This window comes from Oxyura jamaicensis, chromosome 3 (assembly GCF_011077185.1).
Source record: "Oxyura jamaicensis isolate SHBP4307 breed ruddy duck chromosome 3, BPBGC_Ojam_1.0, whole genome shotgun sequence".
Lineage (NCBI taxonomy): Eukaryota > Metazoa > Chordata > Aves > Anseriformes > Anatidae > Oxyura > Oxyura jamaicensis.
This window is the reverse complement of record NC_048895.1, coordinates 32,770,140-32,776,626: the sequence shown is the minus strand read 5'-3', so window position 1 is coordinate 32,776,626 and position 6,487 is coordinate 32,770,140.

Here is a 6,487-nt window from a genome sequence, read left to right as displayed (position 1 = left end):
GCCCAAGGTGGAGAAGGTCTGGACAGCAGAAGGGAGCCAGGGTGAGGTTTCTTGAGTTGGGTAAGAAGCAAGGGAAGGATGATCTCCCAAGTGCAGAGGGTCACAAGAGTCTGGTGAAGCAGTGAGAAGGACTAGAGAAGGTGGTGACATCCCTCTGAATATATGAAAACTGAAGGCAAGATCCTGCTGTAATAGAAGGTGCAAGATCTGATGACAGATTGACAGAGATATTTCCAGGTGTGTGTGCATGTGTTTATGGCATGTGACAAGGAAGTTTCTGATGTTAACCTTTCAGGAAAGAGCCTGTGTTCTGATTAGTCTTTGCACGAACATATCATTGGGACACTGTCTTTTCCTAAACTAGTTATTCATCAGAAAACTTAGTTCACTAGGAGAATGCTAGCAAGTTGGCATATTTCTGTTTCTTTATTTTAAAGAATTATAGTAAATTTGGAGTTATTCTTATTAGATTTGTTAGCCTAAATTCCAGATACAGTAGGAAGCCTTTACTTATCTGAAACACACAACAAAACAATAACAGATCATGAGAGATGAGTTGCTGTTCTTCAGAAATCATGACTGACTTTCTACCTTCCAAATCATACAACTGAAAAAAAAGGGGGGGGGGGAATGGGGAGGAATTTTTCTTTTCGTTGGTTTTCTGAGTCTTTATAGTCATATTTTTGAGATGTTTTCTGAAGATACAAGCGCTAGAACTTCTCTAAGATAACATTTGAGAATTTTGAAAGAATATACTATCAGACTGAAGGATAATGTGAGAATTTTAAGGCATAAAAGTTAAAGTCCACAATCAAAAGGGTTTAAGAAGCTTAAAAATGTTCTGGCTAAACAATGTTCTTAGTCAACCTAACTTAAAATCATCCCCCTCTCTCCAGTGGTTCAAACATTTTATTTATTTATTTACATTTCTACAACATGCTGGTCTGAAAGGAAATTGGAGTACTGTTTAATGAGCATTGCTGCATATCAGTGAGTCCGTGAGCCGGGACTTGCCAAGGAGAAATCCACTAAGTTATGGGTTAAAATGAGACTGTGATTGTGCTGAGTCCAGCTACTTGGAATACCAGAAAGAAGTCGTAATTGTGTCTCCAAAGGCTGTACAGCAGATTTAATATCTGTTCTCTTTTTTCACTCTAACTTATAGCATTGTCATTTTTAGTATCAAATGCAACAGTTTGCCTCAGTGGTATGGCAAGGTATCTATCACTAACTGCTTTGTAAATTGATGTCCAAGCAGGCTGTGTGAGTGAAATAAGAATCCTGTGAAAAATGCAAATGGTGATTATGATTGTATCCCAGAAAGCCATTCTCCTAACTTGAACTAATGAATCTAAGACTTATGGTTTTATATTGGTTGACTGTGAGTTAAGTGCAGAAGTATTAAATCAATGTTTATTTGCAAGAAGAAAATGAAGTTCAAATTCACTTGTGAAACCACTTGTAACTTTTAGGCAAAGTATCCCTGTCATTGAAAAAACTTGAGCAAACTGCAGACTCAAGCAAACTCAAGCAAGCTGCAGACAAAAACATTTAAAATACATTAACCTATCGACAAAGCAAGTTTTCACCAGCACAAAAATAATAATAATAATAATAATAAAATAAAAAAATTATATGCTCAGTGCAGAGCTGGCTGTAAGGAGTAAGGATATGGCCAGATCCATACTTTGTGGCTGTGTAAAACGTTGCAGCAGGCCACGCTCCTTGGTGAGTAGGAAAGCCCATCCAGGTTATTCATGCTTTTGCTGTTCCACATGCTCCTTCCGAGAAACTAATTTTCTAGGTTAAGCTATGATTGGTCCAGGGTGAATCTTTAGAGACATTGTTTTCTATATGAATTTCTTTTCTTCTCTTGAACTTTGGAATTGTAGATGGAGTACAAATTGCATGGATTGTGGCCCTTCTTTAGTCCTTTGCAGCTGCACTGATAATACACAGAAAGTAAATTGCTTTGTAAATAATAGTATTTCAGAAAAAGAACATTTGTCTTAATAGCAAGACATTGTGTTCCCCCAAGAATATGTGTTATTACTGTTAGTAGCTGTTAGGGGACACTGAAGAAACATTTACCACAGTCTGAAATGAGTAAGGCAGGACCTATGGTAAACAAATGCCCAATTTCTCTCATTAAGAGAAAGAAATTCTTCAGTAATCCACAGAGTCCAGTTTAAGCAATATGTCATATTGCTACTATACTGGAAAAGCACCATGGAGAGGACAGGGAAAGTAGTGGAAATACAGGACAAAATAAAAATAAGACTTTTATCACAGTTTTAACATTTTTCTTGGTCTTTCTGAAATCAAGAAGAGTTTGGGGGGGGATCTAGGTATATAAGAGCAAAGCAGCATATATTGATTTACTGACTGCAGGGGCCTGCGGAGGTTCTTTGGTTGTTCTGGTGCCCCTGGGACAGTTTAGCAAGGGAGGGCAAGAACATACATGCATGAACATCCCCAGGGTTCTTCATAAGCCTAGCAGGAAGCAGCTTCATTACACATATAGTATTCAGACAAGGATTCTGCATATGTGTAAATCACATAGAAGAATTTCAGGTAAACATTAAGGCTGAGCAGAAAGAGTTTTCCGTTTGCCTTACAGGTTTCTGGGCACATTATTGGGTATGTGGGGAAACTAAGTAAGACTGAGCTTCCCCAGGTGTGTTTCCAAATAAGAAAATCTATCTGATTTTTTCACAGCTCACACTTTTGACTGACAAATTAGAAGCATCAGATCACTGTCAGACACTCATAAATCATTTGATTCAGTGTTGTGCAATGCATGACAGGTACAGTGTTTAAGCTATGTTTCACTGCAAGGGAAAGTCAGTGATTGAAACCAGAACTGATGACTATCCAGTTCACACATTTTTCAGGTGAAAAGCAAAATATAAATAGTTCCAGTGAGAACCTGAAGCTGGAGCTGATCTATTCCTGCGGAGTATGGAATTATATTATTTTAAATTTTAATGGCCCATGAACACCTCTGGCAGAGTTTGAATTGTCTATTGAATCCTATAGCCCACTTCTAAAACCCTCCTGATAATAATTTTTCATTACATTCCATGTAAGTTAGGAGACTAAAAGGATGAAACGTGTAGAGTTCCTTTATTATTATTTGCCTAGAATAAAAGCACAGGTCTTCCCAGAAGTTTAAGTTATAAAAGTATGTTCACTGGGGAAACATAGATTTTTGAAAATTTCTGTTATCTGCTGGAATTGTCACCTTCCATGGTAGTAAATCTGAACAGTGGCAATTTTGTGAAATAGTCAAAAAGTTTTATTCTTTAAACTAGATTGATACGGACTTTATTTAAACTAAGAGAAGGAAAAACATTGAAGGGTGCACATGCTACTTTAAATTTATGCGGTGCACTGAATAGAAATGTCTGCTTTTGATAGCCCATTTCTGTTACACAAGACATCAAAAACATTTTTCTTCTTGATCTTCTATAAGATTCCTCTGATATATTTCAAAACTTCTCTGATAAACCTCCATACTAGCTATTGCTGGGCAGGAATAAATTAAACATGTTCCTCCAATCAAGGCAAATACTGAAGCCAGAGGGGAAAATTAGATTTCATATTACACTCTAATAAAATACCTTCTTGTGAAATCTTTTTTAGCCCAGTTGTGTTGTACTCAGTGATGAGCACTAAATAATCAATCTAATCTCAGTTTCATAGATATGTGATGCATAAAAATCATTCCAACAAAACAGCAAATGATTTATTTTAGCATCAACAGCTGCCTTTCATATTCTAATAGCGGCTGAGATTCTGCACCTAATTTATTGGAGTTTACCATCAAGAGCAGTGTTTGGGTAACACTGAGTACGCAGAGTATGCAGCAGAAAGGCTGGAAGGGATAAAGATATCTCTTGTCATATTGCCTGGACAATTTCATCTAGAAATTACATGTTTCCTTAAACCATTTTACATGGGATTTCTTCTCTGCAGATTGAATTTCACATACAGTGAAGGGATTTTTTAATTGGCTGAGTTTAATTAGTAGCTTATTCTTAATCAAAACCATGGTTCTGGCTACTTGCGCCTTCAGAGATTTGTGTTTGTGAGGACCTGGTTCTTAGCTCCATAAAAATTATAATTTCTAGTGGGCTTTCATTTGTGAAAAGGAGGAAACTTCTCTCTCTAAAAACCTTTCCATGTATAAGCAGGTATTTGTGTAACTGAGTCTACCTGAAAGGGCTTTTTAGGAGAAAGGTATGGTTCTCAAGAGCACTGACTGATGTCAAGTGCTTCTCACAAAATCTCTGTGGAAAAGGGCTGCTCTCCTTCACGGCCATCCCATGGAAAAGTCCTGTTCTCCTACTGGAGGAGACGAAATTTCAGAGAAATTAGTGGCCTCATACAAGTGGTAATTGTCCATGATGGGTGTCTTTAAAAGTCCTCTTTTCACAGAAACAGAACAAGTTACTTGTCCAGTGAGAGTTTAGTACTCAGTGGGGAAAGCAAACCTCACAGTGAACATTTTCTGGATACGAAAATAAATTACAAAGTCAATTCATAGTAATAATTCATAGTCATTTTAACATCTGTCTAGGAAAAAGGTGTTATTTTTCTTCTGTTTACATTAGTACAGTCTCTGTAAATATATACCAGATGTCATTGTGCAATTGCTAAAAACAACCACCTCCATAAAGGGACTGTAGAGGTTGTTTAACTTTTCCTAGTTGGGGGGAACATAGAAAATGTTCCTGTAATTTAACTTATGCCATTTTGGAAGTCGATCAGTGAATAATTGAATTCTATTTTGATAACTTCAAGACAGGGAATTATCATGTAGAACAAGATTATAAGATCTTATTCATGTTCAGAGAGGGGATGGACGTGTGTCTGTGCAGGAGATTACCCTCTGACCTAGCAGGTCCCTCCACCAAGAGAAGGGAAAGGAGTAATGTTAGTGTGAGAACATTCCCCTTTCCATAGGAGTTCAACTGTTATTTCTCAAAAAAAATAATTGCTGCTTAATAAAGGATGTGTTGGGATCTTTCTGTTGAGGTTGTATTAGGAAGTGTAGTGGGCATCCACAGGGCTGAGCAGTTCCTCTGCTGCCATGTGTTTGAGACTGTGGTCTTCTGTGTCCAAGCCTGTAGGACAACCTCAGAATAAAAGCATTTCTTCTGTTTGGCCCTTACATCAAAGGAGTTAAATGTTTCTCCTGGACAATGGACTAAATGGTATGGTGCTGACACTCTTTCCATCAAGAAACACTAGAAGATAACCAAGCCCAAATTATGACAGAGGAAAGAGGGGAGAAAAACAAAGAGAAAGGAAGAATAGATATTGGCCTTCTGGAGTTTTGCTGAGACTTTAGCAGTAATATCGAGGTGGAAAAACAAGAAGAAATTCAGGGGAGGAGAAGATAGGCATTGGGGATTGAAAAGAAAGGGTCTAGATGTTAATTTTAAAGAACCCTGTAGAGAATAAACTAGCAAGGAAAATAGTCTGGAAATAAGAAAGAAGATGGAGCATATGGGAGCTGGGTGGGCAGAGCTGGAAAGGGATGGGTAGCAGATGGGTAGCTTTGCTACAACAGGTGTGCCTTTAAACTGGTCTGCCTCCTCTTAAGTGAATTGAAGGTCTTCATCATCAGACTTCTCTCAGATTTGATTCTTGGGCTTTGTGGAAGCTGGCAGACGTCTTCCAAAGATGTTATTGATATACTAGCTTTTTGAAGTTCTATTTCCCTGAAGATTTGCCAGGAAAAAAAAAAAAAAAAATCATTTTTTTTGTAATCACCTTACTATACTCTTATCTGGGCTTCACATAACAGCTTTATAATATTAACCATCTGATGACAGCTTCTTATATTTTATTATGTAAAGATTTTATTGTGACTTAGGAATATTCACACTATTCATTGGTAGTGGCATAACTGTGTTGGGCAAAGAATTTTAAATGTGTCAATAAAGTGACGTCATCATGAATTTTGCTTTTGATATATTTGTACAACCTCAGGGAGTTTTAGTTCTATAACATGACGTAATTGCTTTTCTCTATCTAAACAGTGTATTCTTGCATTATTAAATCCTGGGATTTCTTTAAAAGAGTTCAAAATGTGTTTGAAAATACTTTATGTTCTTGAGACCAAATGGTCAAACCTTCATGAATCTCTGTACATCTCTGAACATTCATATTCTAAAGACATCTGACAGACATTTTTGACCTAGGGAAAGGCAGGATGACTTCATACTGAAACTATAAGCATGGCTTTATTAGTTTGTCTTCTTTAAACCAACTTAGTTAAAAAAATAAATCTTGGCAAAACAAATATATCTGTAAGTGTGATAATTTATGCTATTTAAAAAAAAAAATGTGAAGATACAATTGTTCTGTATGCACAGTATTTTCTTCTACAATAGCTTTGTAAAGCATGCTTAGCATATTAATGTTGGCTCTGATTTTGATTTCAATGTGGAACTTGGCCAGTTCCCCTTTTTTTTTT